The 19,707-nt window shown below is 43.9% G+C and overlaps 1 long non-coding RNA gene across 1 annotated transcript in view; it reads right to left on the reverse strand.

Annotated features, from left to right (window-relative positions):
• LOC311510935 overlaps nucleotides 1–19,707 on the reverse strand; it is a 169,994-nt gene that overhangs the window by 6,062 nt on the left and 144,225 nt on the right. The gene's annotated exons all lie outside the window — the stretch shown is intronic.

Consider the following 19,707-nt stretch of genomic DNA (forward strand, 5'->3'; position numbering starts at 1 on the left):
ACCTGGCCCATGGATTCTGTGGACCAGATCCTGAGGTGTGGCTGATCTGGTCAAAGTAGGGTACAGAGGTGGCTTAAAGTTCCCCTTTGCACTTCCTGATCCTGGTGAAGCGCCAGTTCCCACGCACTGCTGTAGCAGCCAAAAGACTGCTCTAATTAACTCCAATGCAAATGGCCACAAGAGCAGTTGAGGATTAGTGTGGTAAAAGAACATTTTACTCAATACTCTTTCTACTGGTCACACACTCTGTTTTCTGTGCTGTGCTGGTAGTGGGGAGGGGCAGTGGCTTACAAGCCCCTATATTGGCTCAATGCCATGAGAGCAGTGTTTCCCAAACCTGGGATGCCACTTGTTCAGGGAAAGCCCCTGGCGGGCCGGGCTTTTGTTTACCTGCCGTGTCTGCAGGTTCGGCCGATCACGGCTCCCACTGGCCGCGATTCGCCGCTACAGGCCAATGGGGGCTGCAGGAACCGGTGTGGGCCAAAGGACGTACCGGCCACCGCTTCCCTCAGCCCCCATTGGCCTGCAGCAGCAAACTGCGGCCAGTGGGAGCTGCAATTGGCCGAACCTGCGGGCGCGGCAGGTAAACAAACCGGCCCGGCCCACCAGGGGCTTTCCCTGAACAAGCGGTGTCCCAAGTTTGGGAAACACTGCACTAGAGGATCAACATAGCAGGGAGCTGATCTTCCCTGAGCTGGTTAAGTCAGTTTACAGCCACAATACAAGTGCAGTGTGGTACAAAGAGGCCCCATCACAGTAGAGAACTTGACGCTGTAACTTGCTTTTGCTGAAATCTCGAAAGATGTTTGGGTTCTCTGTTCTGTTCTCATCCTTCTCTGTAAAAGGGTGCCTTCCCCCTGGGCTGGAGAGCCTGGGGCTAATTACTGAATGAGTCCCTCCTGAGGAGAATCAGGCAATTACCCAGAAAGAGCAGAAGGTGGCTGCAGTGGAAGGGAGGGAGAGAACCAAGCTTATGTGGTGATGAAGCCTGGCTGGGGAAAAGGGTGAGTGCCAGTGAAAGCCAGTGGTGTAGCTAGGAGTGGAAATTTGGGTGGGCCCTGACTTTCAGGTGGATGGACAATGTCAGACAGTGCTAGCTCAGCTTCTTCCCTTACGCCATGCCCTCTTCCTCGCCCTGGTGCCCTCGGACATGGCTTCACCTGCCAAGCTGGGCACGTGCATGGGGCGGCTCAGAAAATGGCGAGGCAGAGCTGCCGGAGCGTAGCTTTCTGAAGGGCGGACACATAGCTCCGTCCTCGATTTCAGGTGCTCGAGTGATGCTGTGGGCCGCTATGGCAGCACTACACCCCTGTTCAGATTTGGTTGGGCCTGGATGCTAAGTGTGTGGGCCACGGCCCACACAGGCCTACCCTGGCTATGCCCCTGGTGAAAGCTCAGAGCATATGTCACTCTCTCCAGTAGGGAGAGGCCCTGATGAAAATAGGGAAGAGAGGCCTGGGAGAGACTCTGATTAAGCAGGGAAGAGAGAGAGAGAGAGAGAGAGAGAGACAGAACTTAAGAGGCCTGGTAGGAAGTGACCCAGGGAAAACTGCAAAACAAAGGTAGAGGAACAGACCTAACTGTTCAGTACAGGGCTCTGTGCTAGAACCTAGAATGGGAGGTGGGACTGGATTCCCCTACTGGCCCCAAGGAAGGGGCTGTACAAGCCCACCACAGGGGTTATTGAACCCAGCAAGGGGGCTACAGGCTGAGCGGAAGACAGGGTAAGGGAGAGTCCCAGAGAGGGGGGAGGATTTTTGATTGTTTTAAAGACATTTTTGGGACTTTCAGTTTGATAATTGTGACCCTGGACATGTTGAACTTAAGATGGTGACCACGCTGCAGGGCCGAGCCATTGGAAAAGGAATTGCTGAAGTCACTGTTGGGGGAGAGGGGGCACTAGCCCAGCAAGAGAGCTGCCACACCATACCTGGCCATGAGGAGGTGCCTACCGGTGAGTGAACTCACTTACACTCTCCCAGTAACAGAACGGAAGTGTGACAACTGAGCTTGCTTGGCAATTTGCTGGACCAGTCATGTTTTCATGGCAATGTTTGTGACGGTCTCCAAATTTGCCACCATTTCTTTGCAGGCTTCATGGGGGATTCTGTTGGTAGCATAGTGTAGACCGGCCATAAGGGGAGGCAGTCCATAGCACAGTTCTCAGAAATTAATCCATTTTGAAGTAAGTGGAAAAACTCTTTGGTGGGGAAGGGACTGTCTTTTTCTTCCGTTTGTATGGTCCCTAGCTTAAAGGGATCCCCCTCCTTGCCCAGGATAGGGGCTCATAGGCACAGTAATGCAATATAAATAATAACAATAATAGCACTACTAGCAACAACTGTGTTTAAACATGGAGGTAAGCTAGCAAATTCCTGGCCCTTGTGTTAATGGGGTCTAGAGGAACAGTGTGATTGCCTGGAGCTCTTGTCTTTGTGAAAAATCACACTTTTATGGGAAAAACCGTATAAAGCGGAATAGAAAAATATTAATTTCCTGTAGAATATTTTGGACCATCCTGTAGAATTTGATGGAACTACTTTGTACCTGCTAAAGAATTATAAAGGATGATTTAAGAAAACATATAAAAGGATGTCTTTGATAAATTCAGTAGGTTTCTGAAGAGCTCTGCTACATTTCTGTTTTCATCACTATTATATATTTGTGATCCTAAGGGCATCCTGGTGCCAGAAGGTAATGAATTTCAACTCGCCCTACTCACTATGCTTATAATCTGTATCTAAAAGATGTCATGTAATATGTCATTGGCAAACTAATAACTCACTGATCATTACTATTATTGTGTGATGTGTGTATGGGTTGTGCATTAAGGGTTACGGATATATGCTGGAATTATGACTGTGTGTTTAAACCAGCCATCTCAGGGGGAGTTGGCAAACAGGTCTAGACAAAGGAATGTGTTTCCTTCACTGAGCCACACGGTGGTCAGGCAAAGACAATGAACAGAGGTGACATGTAACTGTTGACAGGGGGAGGGCACAATTTTGAGGACTCCGGGGAGCCACGTGACTGCCCCACACATTGTCTCTGGATCTAGAACTGAGGTTTTCAAGCAGGGGGCATGGAGGAATGTTTGGTGGCTCAGGCTGGCAGTGCCAGGCAGGGCTCAGGAGGGAGTGCCACATCCACCCCCGGACTCACCTCAGTGGCCTGCTGAGGTAAGTTGCAGGTGAAGGTGGTGCTCTCTTCCCAAGCTGTGCAGGGCTAGTCCAAGCCCCGTTGCTGAGGTGAGTCAGAAGGTGGAGGTGGCACTCCCTCCCAGAGCCCCAGCCCCAAACGTTTCTCTGTGTCCCCCTAGGGGGACATGCCCCACAGTTTGAAAACCTCTGGGTACAGGCTGTTGCAAAATGGAAGGCAGAAGTCTGGGGAGCAGATGTCCCCATGTGCCCACCCCACCCATGTCACCTCTGATAATGAATGTCTATTTACATATTAGGTAAACAAACCTATCAAGGTAACAAGCAGAGGAGGAAACAGCTTGGCATCTATACCCCAATGGGGAAGAGAAACTTTATCTGGGCTATAAAGACAGGGGATCTGAACCTCAAGTGACAAACAACTGAATCAGCTGATTGTATACAATATTTATGTATTATAATAGCATAACAAATGTGGTGTTTTAGGAAAGCCTATGACACAGTGATAATTGATATCATTGTGAATTGTATGTATTAACACTACACAAGGAATTATGGATACTTTTTGATACTGTGCTTTATAATCTGATACCAAAGAAAGGAAGAAACAGGTCTCTCCCACACAGGAGGGAAAGCAGCTATCTACCTGTCTCCAAAGAAATCAAGAAAGGTATGACCAAAAACAATGGAAGCCCCATTTAGGCTGAGATCAGCAGGGGAATGGGAAGATCACAGGAAGGGAAGAACAGCATGAGGTCATCCTGCCTCTTGAAACTATGTCAGTGAACGTTGAGAGAGATAAGTAGGAACAGCAGCCATATTTGGGGATCATCACTAGGCAGACATGGGGGTAGGGGTGGTCAGAGGTTTTGCAAGCTGAGAAAGATGGGCTGTACAATCAATGCGGATGAAGTCTCTGGGTACTGAATATAGGTGAGAAACCTGCTTATGCAAAGATCTTTTACCTAAGAAGACAAGGGAAGCCAGCACCTTGTACTTCTGTGGAAGATCCTGCCTGCTGGGAAGGATGATTGGACAAAGTCTGTACCTTGCTAGGTTTAGTTTTAGACTTCTAGATGCATTTTCACTTTTATTTGCTTTTTACATCGCATCACTTAACCTATGTCCTATTATTAATACATTTGTTTTAGTTTTACTACAAACCAGCTCAGTGCTGTGTTTGAAGGGATGAGTGTATTTGTCCAGTTAGGTTAATAAGCTGTAATGTGCTTTTGTCTCTTTAAAGGGGAAAATTAACCTTATTATTTCTGAGTGTTCCAGGATTGGGCTGGACATCTTGAAACTCATGTGTTTGGGGAAATTTGGGGCTGCAAGTGTGGGGTCCCCCTGCAAGTCGTAACCAAGGCTGGTGGAAGCCAGGGTGGGGCTGTTGTGCTGTAGGCAGGATGTCGGAGTCAGAGTTGATGATCCAAGGATGTGCAGCACACAGACACTCAAGATGTGACCTGCATGCTTGTCTGCTGGGTGCTGGTGTCCAGGCTGTGAGCCACAGCAGCTGAGCATTTGAGACATCCAGGGTTATAGGGTAGGTTGTGACACAACTCCTCACTGGTCTGGATTGCCAACAGGACAATGGTCTATAGGGCTTTTCCTTAAAGGTTATACAAACAAGTTCTAGAAAGTGTTTAAAAAACAAACACCCCCCCCCTCATTTTATCCTGAAAAATAATTCCCAAAATTCTCTCTGCCTTTTATGTTGCTGAAATGTTAGACATCCTGAACCCCTTACAAATATGCTGGCAAAAATGTTAGATACAAATCTATCCCTCTGTATATATATCTATATAATATCTCTTTCAAATTTTGAAAAATAAATGGTAACTGTGAACATAAGATCTCATTTTTCCAGAAGAACTGGTCTGACTAAAATCATTGACTTCTGGGCACCTAGTTAGTTATTTTAGTCTTTAGAATTCTTTAGGTTATTAAAAATAATAAATGGACCTGAATATGGATATTTGATAAGCGAACTGGGAATAGCCAAATGAGAAATTATTTCATTTTACAAAACTTTTAGCAACTGAGCAGTATAAGTAATATCCCTTAAATATGGCAACATTATATTGTGGGCTATAGTTATAACAAAATCAAATTATATTATAGAACATTACTGCTCCTTTCAAATTAAATATGAAATCTGCAGTGTAAGTGTTACTGGCTTATAAATATGCCATTATAGTTGGACTACATTTATATGCTTTGGATTGTTGTACAAGCCAAGAAAATGTCTGTAAATGTTGACTTTTTATTGAAACCCTTTCTGCTGTATAGCTTAAAGGTGATCTCTTATAACTCCATTCTGGACTCCACTGTTAATACAGCCACCCCTTTCTGGGGTGCTCTTGAGAACTTGGTAAGAGCAAGGTGACTCTTTGGATAAGAGCCTCCTGTTACATGTTTTGCAGCAGCTAGCACAGTTTGGGCACTATAAATAACTCCATTGCAAACTCTCTCCTCTGTTAAAATAAAGGGAAAGATGCAAAGTCAAGCATTCAAAAGTTAGGGAATGCCAGAATTAATGTTGCCCCTTCAACTTTATTAAGCCCCCTTGTGCATATGCATTATGATACTGTTATGAGCTGGGTTAAACCTTGCCATCCTTCATTAATACTGTAGTAAGGGTGTGATGCTGTCTAAAGGGGAAGGTGACCATCTACACTAATATGGTCACCACTGTTACAAAATTGTGGTAAATCTTGACCAAAGTATTCGAATGATACCTTACAAGGCAAAGTTTATAACCCGCTGAGTATTATTATCTTGTTATAATGTGTATCTACATTGTGTTTGGAGTTATGAAATTTTGCTATATGTTTGTAACTCAAAGGTGTTGTGAGTCTGAGAGGAGAGCCAAGCAGCAGCCCATAAGCACGATGTGTTCCTTGAAGCTAGAAGGGAGAGTTTTTGGGTCTGGCACTGGCTAAGCAAAGAAGCTATCACCTGTTTCTGGTTCCTCCTGTGTTCACAGAAGCAGGACTTTGTACATTCCTTGTAAATAAACAAGGGGCCACAATATAATCTCCAATTACATGATCACAAACTGCCCTTGTTCTACAGGACTCTTGCTAATTAATACTTACAAGTATTTTAAAACAGCCTGTAGTAATTTAGGTATGAAAACAAATGCTTTTTTTCTCTTTGCAATTTGCTCTCTGCTACTTCAGTACCTAGACATTTGCTTTTTGAGACATAATCACAAATTACATAGCAAAAGATAAAAATTCAACTGTTTGCTTATTTTGAGGCAACAATTATCTTTGTCTGAACACTCAAAGTGAACTTCTTTTTCACTCAAAATAATCCTATTTATTGAGTGCAAAATTAGAAAGGAACAACTGGGCTGCTCTCTCAAATCCCAAATGAAAATGCAAAAACCTCCAATTTGAAGGCTCTCAGTTATTTTGCAGATATTTTGTGTAGCCCTGATCATAATTTCCTGGGAATTGAAAGTTCTCAATCATACTGTTAAATGGATTAACATAGCCTTAAAAAAGAAGAGCTAAGCTAGCATTTGCATTGCTCTGCAGAAAACTATTATGGCTAAGGTGCATCATGGGATCAGACAGGTCTGGAGAAAGCCATGTAAAACACCCTCAATTGGAAGAAAGTCACCCTTTTCTAAGAGGCGTATTAAAAAGGTACCCCTGCTGTCAGAAGACCTGAGAGGAGCCTTCTAAAAATGAGCAATCACTTAGACTGTTACTGTCTGGCACTTGTACTTTTAAAACCTTTTTTGTTTAAAGTTATTTGCACATGGGAGTGGGAAGAGGGGGAGCTAAAAAGGCACAACGTCTATTTTTCATAGGGGTGTTGTTACATCAATGTCAAACCAGGTCATATGGGACTGGTAATTAGGAACTCCATTCTTTGTTGTGACACCAACATATTAGCCTTGGCTAAATCACTCTGTCCACTATTATTTCACTATTTCAAAAAAAAAATAGCTTCCAATTTTGAATGCCCAGCTTTAGACACCTAGGAGTCTTTTAAAGAAATAGCTGGTGAGTACTTCTTCTCCAATTCAAGTCAATGGGATTTGGGGTGGTCGGCACATCTGAAAAATCCAACCTTTACATGGCTAAAGTCAACTAGAGAGTATGCATTTAGAGTCTTAATGAATGACCTAGTGGAAAAGGAGAGTCTCACTTGATGGTAAACGGGTTGCTTTTAAGGTCACGTCATGATGGCTGACTGATTAATTGCCACTTCATAGCGAGGCACTGCTCACTGCACTTTTTGTCAGAAATGACTCTTTTCTTGTTTGGACAAACAAAAGCGGTAGCTCAACTTAACTTTTCCCCATGAGCTGTGATCAGAGCCCAAAAGCGCACGGGTGTGTGTGTGTTTTAAAACCTTCGGGGTGGGAGGGCTGTCACATGATTTTTAGAAATAGTCTGGAAATTAGATTTAGGAAACACTGAGCACTGATTATTTCCCCGTTTGACTGTATTCACTTGTTTGTAAATGTTGGTAAAATATACCCAGCTCAGACTTGGCTTAAGGAGTATACTGTAAACAGGCCTAGTACAAACTCACAAACAGCTCCATATGTACACATCAGTGCTGTCATACACCATAGCCCAGACACTCCAATCAATGGGAGTTAGGTGCCTAAATAACTTTGAGGATCTGGGCCCATGTTGCTGCTGTTAGAGCCTCCTTTCTTTCAGTCAGTAGAAAGAAGGCCAGCTGCGCCCAGAGTTCTCGGTTGAGTAACCTCAAGTCTGTAAGTACCTGGGTATAGAAAATGCCTACAAAGATTAACCTGCATTTTTCTGTGACTTTTAATGCAAGTGAAGACACTTTGAAAACCAACATGAATTCCCATTTCTGCTCTCACTGCAGTCTGGTGCTCAGTTTGTGCCAGGGCTGAGCCCTGGCAGCTCTAGGCTTGCTGCATCAGTTATGAAACTAAATAAATTGCTTGAGACCCAGCACCTCTCTCATTACAAATTAAGCACTGCTGCAGTCAATGGGCTTTGACTGGCTAGGACTCACTGAGAGTGGAATTAATCCATAATAGGTATGGGTGTGCTGCATCAGAGAGGCCCCATGCTGGCTAGGAAAGGGTTAAATCTCCCTCCTCCTCACCACACCTGTGCAACAAGCATGGGGAGGGGACTTTAAAGGAAGAGACCTCGGCCAGGTCTCCTGATGTGAGCTATACCTGCCTGCACCCAAATGACTCTGATAGCTTGCTGGCTGCATTAGCCTCTAGGTGGAAGGAATGACCAGACCCTGGGAACCTGACCAAAGTACTGCTTGTTTGAAGACAGGCCCTGAATAGAAGGCTGGAGTTTTATTGAAGGGTTGTTGGACAATCCTGTCTTGAATTGTGATGTGGGTTTTTTTCTAATTGTGGTGTGTGGGGATTTTAGCATCATGGAAGGGGAGAGAGACTGACCTGAGCCATGACCAGAATGCTAAAGCACTGCTGTATGGGACCTGCGAGAGACAGTGGCCAATGAGTAGAAACGTTGTCATTGGGAGAGTTGTACCTTGGCAGGCCATGAAGAGGTGCTGCAGAGGCAAACCTGGTCAGTCTGATTCCCTGCAACACTTAAGGACTTGTGCTCAGCTCAAGTTGGAACCTTTATAGAAATGGGGGGGGGCACTAGCGTTGGAACTGGGGGGCTCAAAGGGCCATGCCCCCCACTCTGTAACATGGCTGTAGTTTGGGGGGCTGGGTATTGCCCCACCAAACTGCAAGCTTTGGGCGGGCGCAGAGTGGCACTGGTAGGGGCTGTGCTTTGCAGTGGGGGAGCTGATAATGGTGACTAGCTCCCACGCCATGAAGCACAGCCCCTGCTGGCACCACTCCACACCTGCCCAAGGCTTGCAGTTTGGGGAGGGCTGCAATACTGTCCCCAAACTCCATCCATGTTAAAGAGTGGGGGGCCATGGCCCTCTGGCTCCCTCGGTTCCAGCGCAATTGGCTCAGCTTGAAGTTCCTCCTCCTAGGCAAATAGAACTGAGTCCCTGTCTGACAGAGAATTCCAGTCTCCTAAATACAGAGAAGTTTCAGAGTAACAGCCGTGTTAGTCTGTATTCGCAAAAAGAAAAGGAGTACTTGTGGCACCTTAGAGACTAACCAATTTATTTGAGCATAAGCTTTCGTGAGCTACAGTTCACTTAGCTTATGCTCAAATAAATTGGTTAGTCTCTAAGGTGCCACAAGTCCTCCTTTTCTTTTTGTAAATACAGAGAAGGCAACCTCAAATCAACCTTGTTTTGGCTAAACCAAATTTGCCAACTTTGTGCCCAGGTTTTTGCCTATGGCCAGAACTATGGTTGTCGGGGCTCACTTCTTCTCTACCATGATAAAGGCAAGAAAAAAAACCCCTTAGTGTCTACTTTGTGTTCAGCCTTGGAACTGGCTAGTATTGGTATGAGACATTAGGAGTTTTTCTCCTTGCTGTTCTTCATCCACTGTGTGATCTTTCCACTCACATCCTCACACAGTTAAGCTCTCACAAATTACTATTGCAACAGGCTTGCTCCAGCCTGCCTCTACCTCCTTCACCTAAGGCATGGAGTGAGGGGGCCTGGCCTCTCTGGTGAGTGGCCTGCATTTATACTGCTGGTCCTGCAGCTCTATCATCCTCAACTGCTGCCACAGACATGAGAAACCATCTCACAAAGTGCCCCAGATGGGAGAAATCTCTGGTGGCTCCATGCAGCAGCAGCAAGAGCCAGCATCCTTTCAGGAGGGAGTCCAACCCAGAATGGCAGAATGTGGAAGCTACAAAAAGGGGAGAGCATTTGTACTTAGTAGAGGACTATTTTTACTGACCTATTTCTACTGAGCATAAAGTTCTTTGGAAGGAGATTCCTCTAGAGCAGTGGTTTTCAACCTTTTCTCATTTGTGGACTCCTAAAAATTTCAAATGGAGGTGTGCACCCCTTTGGAAATCTTAGACATAGTCTATGGACCCCCATGGTTGAAAACCACTGCTCTAGTATATTCACAGACATCTGTGGAAACCACCTACTGTATAAATACCCTCTGTTAAGTTGCTGTTAGTCACCAAACATTACTCTCTTATACCCTAAGATGTAAAGGAAGGATTACTCCAGTTGTGGAAGACCACTGTAGTCACAGAAGTAAAATTCCTAAAGGAATATGATGCTTCAGAGGCTTTAGAATGCACATTCTTTGCAACCCACCAGAGGGTAGCATTGCTTCAGCAGCTTTTCATTTTTATGTATTGATCCAATTCTGCATTCCAGCTCTGGACAAAAAGAAATACGCTTTTGGAAGTAAAGAAAAACCATCCTATGTGGCATATAAGACTTAACACCATTTAAAAATCAGAAATAGTGTGGTATGGAAAAAACATAGATGCTGTATTCACAGGTATATTATACTTTGCCTTATCTCTCTAACAATAAAAAGCTATGTCTCTTATTTTAAATTTACTTAATATTTGCTTTTTAAAAACTTCCATATGGAGAGGAAAATATGGACCCACTTGTCACTTAGCACTGAATCTGATTTGTTTGAAAACATTGTCTTCAGAAGTGTGGTGGTGAGTAGACTGAGAGGAAATTACTACTACATCATCAGTAGTGGTATACGGTGAATGGTATTTACCTATCGTGGCTACCAACAACAAGGTCAGTATCCATCTGCAGCTACTACATCATGCTATCTGAGACCTTTATTCCTGTTGTAAGTTTGGGGAAGTTGTTCTTAAAGTGCCATTGTAAAGTGACAGTTGGCAAATGTTGATTTTCAGTGGTGACCACTGCACTAAACGTAACCATTTTAAAAAGACCTCTGAGAATTATATGTATCCTCAGTGTTTTGTTGTTGTGGTTTCTCTACTGACTTGTCTGATAGCTTGCTCTTTTGCTTTCAATAACAGTGCCAGTTGTACCTGCTGAAATGAGAATCTTGTCAACAGATAGGGAGTAAATTTGAAAGACTTCTGGTGATTTACCTGTATCAGCCCATATTTTTAGGTTTGGCTGCTCGGTGCCCTTAAGAAAGGGGGCAGATGGCTTTCCACCCTCTCCCCACCTCACCCCCAAGCCTAAATGCAGTCTGGGGTTGGTTCACCCACTGGCATATATTGGCAACTATAACTCACATTGGCAGATGTGAGAGATGCTGCCAGCACAGGATCACAAATCAAGTCTAACCCAGTCAGTCTGTGAATGGGATGCTTCCATGGAAAACCAAGGGGCTAGAAGAAATGTTGTTCTGGTGAGGATCCCATAGTGAAAATAGACCCATTTTTGCCTGATACACAAAGTCAAGTTTACAAACTGGGGTCAGTTGTGTTGGTGGAGCTTGTGAGATAGACCACAGAGCTAACCAATTCATTTCACATAGACCGCTATTAATGTACACTTTCAATTTGGGCTGGATTTGACTGGCCTCCTAGAATGAAACTCCAGTATATCCTAACCAATTCTCTGAGCCATCCAGTCCCCTTGGGAGCATAAGAAATATTATTGTCTGACATTTCCCATCGCTTCAGTTGTCTAATCTATTAAATGAGCTGGGTTGTTTCAGTCAGCTTTCAGCTTATAAATAAAACTCATCCAGGGAGTTCCTCACTGTGGCATTTAATGATATTGGGAGAAATAACTCTAGTAGGAGAATTCTGCCCTTTTAACCGGGAAATGAATGAACATACATATTTGGGGGTTTTCATTTGATGTTAATAGGAAAAGAATTATTTATATGGAGGTTTTTTTTTATCTTAGCATAGACTAAGTACACTGCATATCAGCTGTCTTGTTGTATTAAATATTATCAAGGGCAACTGGTGTCCAGACATAGAGAACTTTAATACAAGGGTTTTTTTATTGCAAGAGGAGCAATGTCTTTAGAAATCTGTGCAAAATCTTCCCACTTACTCTAGCTAAATTTCAGAATCCTGAAGAAGAGTTCTGTGTACGCTTGGAGGCTTGTCTCTCTCATCAATACTGGAAGTTGGTCCAGTAAAAGATGTTACCTCACCTACCTGCTCTTGCTAGAATCCTGCACGATCACTTAGCGAGCCCTTCTTTTTGTGTTTCATTTCCCTCAGCAGTTGCTGTCATTTAGTTATGTATGCACGTATAGTGCTGCTGAACATCCCCCCCAAACTTACTACAACAAAACACTACACTGCGCACACGATTCTCCACCCTGTAGAGAGACTGAGAGAGCAAACTTCATGTAATATACATTAGTCATATCTCAATGCAGTACAGTAAGGTGTACGTACTATGAAGATAAGAATGGTATAAAAACCTACATAAAATACTATAGATTTTGCAACAGTAACTGCACCATTACCCAACAGATTAGGTTAGGAAGTGAACATAAAGTGCCTTAACCAAAGCAGGAATAGACAAGTATCATAACCCAGATTCATATTTAAGCAGGATAATTAAATTAATTGGGGTTAATTTAATAGCCAAAGTCTTTTAAAAATGGCAGGGATTCTGATTCTGCTCTTGCACTGTTCTCACACAGATATAACTCCATTTACTTCATTGTGATTGCTCCTGTTTTATAGCGGTGTAAGTGAGAGGAGAACCATGCCAAGTGCCTGGGGGTCTCCAGAGATTTAATAACACAAAGAAAAACATCTTCTCTCTCAAGGAGGAGGATTACAAGTGAAATTGTATGAGTCCTACAGCACTGCATAGAGCAGCACTGAAAGAATCCTCACCCAATGATCAAACCTGTGAAGTTCTCCTTATGCTTACATCTCATCTTAACGTTAATATTTCTGTCATCGCCATGCCATCAAGCATTAGGCTGGGACAATGGCTTAACTCTCACTCAGGTGATGGGCAGGAGGAAGAGAACTAACTTAATTATCAATACCTCTTCCCTTACTGTCCTTGGTTTTCTGTCGAGGTCCACCAGCCATATAGCAGGGTAAACCCTGATTAGTTTCTGAGTTCTGATAGAAATCACCACGTGAGGTGGTTGCTTTCAGACCGCAAGAAAGAGTCACTTTAACAGACAAAACATTTGGGGCCTGATCCAAAATTCTTTGAAATCAATGTGTGTGTTCCACCCCAGACCATCCCCCAGTAATGTCAATAGGCTTTGGATCAGGCCCTAGGCAACAAGATCTCTTAAATTGAAGCTTGGAAGCAACCTTAGATTATTTACCTGGGTTTCTTACCAATCAATGAATTCCAATAACTGGTCTCAGTAGAGCAGTATAAGGTGTGAGTGAAAATGAAAAAAATATTTTTAAAAAGTTAGCTCAGTTTTGTTCAAAGCACCTTAAACTTTGTTTGTTTGATTTCTGGGGGAGGGAGAATCTGCAGCTCTTAATTATATTCTAGCTGAGGGGTGTATGCCAGGATTCAACTCAGAAAAAGGTGGGTTTTATCACTAACTTGCAAACACTTGAAAGTATAGGCCCCTGCTCCATGGATGTTGTGGGGCTGAAACATGCATGGGAAAAAAAATAGGGGGTGCTCAGCACCCACTGGCAGCCCTACAGATCAGCTCCTCCCCCTGCCCCACAGCACCTCCCGTTCACTGTGATCAGCTGTTCAGCAGCATGCAGGAAGCACTGGCGGGGAGGTGAAGGAGCAGGGACAGGAAGACATGGGGAGGGGGCAGAACAGGTCATGAAGGGATGGGATGCGGGTGGCGGTTTGGGGGAAGGGGTGGAGTGGGGATGGCCTGGGGCAGGGGGTCGAGCATCCCTTGGGAACTCAGTTTATTGCAGAAACACTAATACCTTCAAGCAGAGGCACCATCTCAAGCTTCACTACAATGGTTCTAGTAGAGGCTGCCATGATATGTTCTAACTAACGTTTGGCAAGCACTTATAAATATGCCAGTAAATTACTTTGAGACCAGGCTCATAGATTATATAAGGCCAGAAGGGACTTCTATGATCACGTAGTCTGGTCTTCTGTATAACGCAGGCTGTATGATAGGCGATCCTTAAATTAAAGAATGACCAGGTAAAAGAGAAGTAATTAAGCAAGATATCCGATTCCTTTGAAGCAGCAGGGGCTGGCTGCTGTCAGAGACAGGATCCTGGACCAGATAGACTAGTCTGAGTCAGTATGGCAATTCCTTTGCTTTCTGTTGATCTTCAAAATACCTTGAGGAAAAATGGAATCTGGAACTAAAAAGCCAGAAATTTGGTAGGGAAGAGAGACCACCCTGAATTTCAATAACTCCTAATAAAATCTTGGCTTTTTAAAAAGTCCTTGGCTGCGGTCTTGGTTTATGCTAGTTTTTCAGTAGAGAAAGCACTTCCACTGTCTTTAAATCATAAAGTGCACATTGTATTTTTATGAAGGGGTCTGTAAAAGTCTGCAATGTGCCAAATGGGAGAGACCCAGGGTCATGAAAGAGCACTCAATGAAACCTTGGGGAATTAGTTAATTAGAGTGCCAGTCAGTGATGTAAGGCTTGTGATATTAAATTAATGGTTGGATTAGTCTGCTCAGCCTATTCTATATCAATATGCTCCCAAGTGCTATTTTTTAAAATAATTATCCTGTCTATGCAAATCACAAGTGCTTTTATTGCACCCCCTACACATTGTCCAAGTTGGACTGACCTTCACAGCCACTTCTGTAAATTAAACTACTGCAGCAGTTTGCAATTTGTAGGCCAAGTTCAGCTCTGGTACTGGGAACTGCTTCACTGAAGGCAGTGGAGTTAGTGAAGGCCTGAGTTGGGTTTTGCATCTGTAGGGCCAGATTGTAATTTGCCTTTGTGCCAGAGACGCATACAAGAAGCTTCCCCTTCCTCACAATCTTGGGCAGCCTGTGCAAGATTTGCACATCACAATGCAATTTCTATGGGCAGAGAAGGGTCAGTCCTTGTTCCCTCCAGGGTAGGGTTACCATACATCCATATTTTCCTGGACATGTCCAGCTTTTTGGTTCTTAAATTGCCACCTGGGAGGAATTTTTAAATATCTAAAAACGTCTTGGGATTTTGCCATTATTATTTTTTCCCAAAGAAGAGTTGATCATTCAAGAAAGAGAGTGAATGTTGATCACTCAAGAGAGTGCTTGCTTTTCCCCCCTAGCTCCCAGCGCTTGTGCTGTGAAACAGCTGTTTAACACGGCTGGGGGGGAGGGGGAGGAGGGAGAATGTGGCGCGCTCAGGGGAGGAGGCAGGGCCAAGGCGGGGATTTGGGGAACGGCTCCAATGAGGCAGGGACTTTGGGGAAGGGGCTGGGATGGGGTGGGGAAGGCATGGAGTTGGGGCGGGGTCAGGGGTGGGAGGGCACGAGCAAATACCCCCCTTCAGTGCAGTGTCCTCTTTTTTGAATGTTCAAATATGGTAACTCTACTCCAGGGAGTAAATCACTCAGAAAGGAGTGAGGACGATGCACGGCCATGTCCTACACTTCACCCCTGCACCAGTCTGCAGAGTAAGGTTGGCACACCAGGGGTGCAATCTGCACCATTCTAATGAGAGATGCAGAGGGCAAATGCCATGTGCGAGAATAAGCCACAGGAGACCTTGTGCCTCCTAAGCCCTGGGCAAATGGAACAATCTAACCCATAGCAGTTAAAGCTTGGGTGGGTGCATAGAAGGTGGGAGAGACAGAGCTCCATTTGCCTGGAAAATACTGAGAGTTAACTAGTAGGGATGGATAAACTGGGAGAGAGTATCTTGTGGCTACATCACAGATCTGAGCAGTTAGCCTGAAAAAGAGTCAGAGAGTGGGCAAAGTGAACAGCTAATACAGAGAGGATGTGAAAAAGAAGCAGGAAGAGACAGATTCAGATAAAAATGCTATACCATATCTAGGGCACCAGTTTGGCCCAACAGTTCCATTGGAACATCAGTGGGAGCAAGACTGAGGGGGCTGAACTCACCTCTGTTCTTAATAGAAAAGGCTAAAGGCTTCCTTTTATACAGAGAAAAACACTTGGAGGATGTAATATTACCTACTGTGACAAAGTTCCTCCTCTACCTTGGTGGGTCTTGCGCTTATTGGCGGATTTGCTTGCCTTGGAGCTTCACGGCAGCCCTCAGTTTGGCTGTTTTCGTGAACCCACAGTCCAGGTCAACTCCTCCTGTGTCTGACCAGGAACTGGGAGGTTGGGGGGAACCCGGGCCCACCTTCTACTCCGGGTGCCAGCCCAGGGCCCTGTGGAATGCAGCTGTCTAGAGTGCCTCCTGGAACAGCTGTGTGACAGCTACAACTCCCTGGGCTACTTCCCCATGGCCTCCTCCCAACACCTTCTTTATCCTCCCCGAAGGATCTTCCTCCTGGTGTCTGATAATGCTTGTACTCCTCAGTCCTCCAACAGTCCGTGTTCTCACTCTCAGCTCGTAGTGCCTCTTGCTCCCAGCTGCTTACACGCGCACCACAAACTGAAGTGAGCTCCTTTCTAAACCCAGGTGCCCTGATTAGCCTGCCTTAATTGCTTCTAACAGCTTCTTGATTGGCTGCAGGTGTTCTAATCAGCCTGTCTGTCTTAATTGTCTCCAGAAGGTTCCTGATTGTTCTGGAACCGTCCCTGTTACCTTACCCAGGGAAAAGGGACCTACTTAACCTGGGGCTAATATATCTGCCCTCTATTACTCTCCTGTAGCCATCTGGCCCGACCCTGTCAAACTATAAACTATTGGTTAGGCTTTACAACCCTTGCTGGTGTTGGGACCCTCTTACTCATGCAAGCGGTTCCATTGACTTATATGAGTAGTCGCATTAAAGGTAGTGCTTCCCAATGTGAACGAGTTGCGAAATCTCTCCATATCACAGAAATATAGGGCTGGAAGGGACCTTAAGGAGTCACCAAGTCCAGCCCCTGGTGCTGAGACAGGACCAAATAAACCTAGACCATGCTTGACAGGTGTTTGTCTAACCTGTTCTTAAAAACCTCCGTAGATGGGGATTCTAGAGCTAAACTACCTTTATAGTTAGAAAAGTTTTCCTAAAATCTGTCCTAAATCTCCCTTGCTGCAGATTAAGCCCATTACTTCTTGTTCTACCTTCAGTGGACATGGCAACCAATTGATCACCATCCTCTATATAACAGCCCTTAACATATTTGAAGATTATCAGTTCCCCATCGGTCTTCTTTTCTCAAGACTAAACATGACCTGTTTTTTTAACCTTTCCTCATAGGTCAGGTTGTTCTAAACCTTTTATCATTTAAGTGTCAATTAGAATGAACATGGCATAGTTTTGTGAATACACCTCCTACAAAAAAAAGTTGAAAGTCTTGCAAAAATCCTGTCTGAAAGGGCCTAATCCAAAGACCATTGATGTCAGTGAAAATCTTTCTCTTGACTTCAGTGACTGATGAATCAGACCCCAAGTTCTGTGCTGATAGTGTGTGGCTTTTGGGGATTTTTGTTGTTGTTGCAGTCTAATTTCCATCCAACAGCACCTGGTAGATATTTTAAAAACAGCGAGGGCAATTAGAACTAGTGAATGTCTCTGTGAATAAATTGCCAACAGAAATGTGTAGTGGCACCAAGAGATTGTGTATTAATAGGGACCAATTAATGGGCCTAATTTGATGCTCTAGTGGAAACAACAGCTATTTCTGCTCTGACTTACGTTAAATGTGAATTAGTTGCCAAAGATTTTTTGAAATTTAGCTCCAATTAACACAACCACTTGAATGCCTTGGACATAGGCAGATAGCCAAGTAATACTCCAGTTAGTGTGAACTGCCATTCTACTGAAAATAACAGCCTGATCTAACCTCTTAAAGTTACAACATATTGGTTAATTAGAATTTCACTATATTGGTGTGTCTGGACTCCTGTATATATTTTGAACAGCAGAGTGCATTAGGGAAAACTTCCTGAATGTTTCAGGAAGAAATAAAACAAATGTTGATTATTTGTATTGCAGTAGTGTCTAGCAGTCCTAGTCATGGCTCAGGACCCCATTGTGCTAAGAGCTGAACAAATAGATGGTACTTTCCCCACACAGCGTAAAATCTAATATTGCCACTGGTTTGCATCTAGAAGGGACTGAATGTATCTATAGCGCTAGTCCAGTATAGACTAGGGCTTTTTTTCAAAACACCATTTCAGCTCCAGTGAAGTTGGGAATCTCAGTGCAGATAGGCTGTTTATTGCTATTAGCCTTTTAAGTACTATATCAACTAGACTTGACCTGAGCAGCATTCGATGATCGCAGTCCAAATGCTGTTGTTATTTCTTCATTCCCAATACCAATATGGAACATTGACAGGTTTTCCCCAATACCTACAAATCTTTCTTCTGAGAAATATTCTTCAACAGTTATATGCTGTTTGAGTGAGCTGGAAAACGATACCCCTTTTTATTTTAAGAAATCACCTTAGTTATCTACACATCTCCATGAACTTGATTCATGAATTTTTTCTGCTTGTGTGTTCGTTGTTTCCCTGGTCTTTATGTACTCTGGGCTGTTCTAGAAGGGTTGTGTACCTTTACTCACACTTTGTGACTGTTAAGAAGAATTAAAAAAGTGGACAATGACACAGCCTTTAGCAGTTGCTTGTAAGACTGTTCTTTCAGAGTCTATGTGTGGTCCCAATTCTGCATAGTATTTAAGCTTGTGCTTAAATGGCCAGCCCTATTCAGCAAAGCCCTTAAGCACGTGCCTAAAGTTAAGTATGTACTTAAGTGCTTTTGTCAAAGGGAAGACTGGAGCCCCAATGTTATAAGCCATCCCCATGTGTTTAGATGTATGATGCTGACAGTGCGATCAATGTGTGTCTATATCTAACTGGATCTAGAGTAATCAGCTGACATTCTGGGCAGAAATCACATCCTGTGTCCCCATTGCGAACATAAGAATGGCCATACTGGGTCAGACCAAAGGTCCATCCAGCCCAGTATCTGTCTACCGACAGTGTCCAATGCCAGGTGCCCCAGAGGGAGTGAACCTAAGAGGTAATGATCAAGTGATCTCTCCTGCCATCCATCTCCACCCTCTGACAAACAGACGCTGGGGACACCATTCTTTACTCATCCTGGCTAATAGCCATTAATGGACTTAACCTCCATTAATTTATCCAGTTCTCTTTTAAACTCTGTTATAGTCCTAGCCTTCACAATCTCCTCAGGCAATGAGTTCCACAGGTTTACTGTGTGCTGAGTGAAGAAGAACTTGCTTTTATTTGTTTTAAACCTGCTACCCATTAATTTCATTTGGTGGCCCCTAATTCTTATATTATAGGAACAAGTAAATAACTTTTCCTTATTCACTTTCTCCATACCACTCATGATTTTATATACCTCTATCATATCTCCCCTTAGTCTCCTCTTTTACAAGCTGAAAAGTCCTAGCCTCTTTAATCTCTCCTCATATTGTGGAGATGGGATAGGGCAGCACCTGGCTGCCAGCGTGGAACTGGTGCAGACCTGGAATCCAACTGTTTTAATTAAAGTAAAGTGTCACAAAGTCCTGGGGCAGGTGTTGATATGATGCAAGTTCTGCCCAGTAGGATTGGCTGGAAACAAAGAACTATTTTGTAAAAAAAATTCTGAGGTTTTGGAGTTTAGTTTTGTTTTGCATGGAGAGGGAAAAAAAATTGAGACCTTTGGAAAGGTTTTATGGAGAGAGACCCACCC

This window comes from Lepidochelys olivacea (genome assembly GCF_965140295.1).
Source record: "Lepidochelys olivacea isolate rLepOli2 genome assembly, chromosome: 1".
Classification (NCBI taxonomy): domain Eukaryota; kingdom Metazoa; phylum Chordata; order Testudines; family Cheloniidae; genus Lepidochelys; species Lepidochelys olivacea.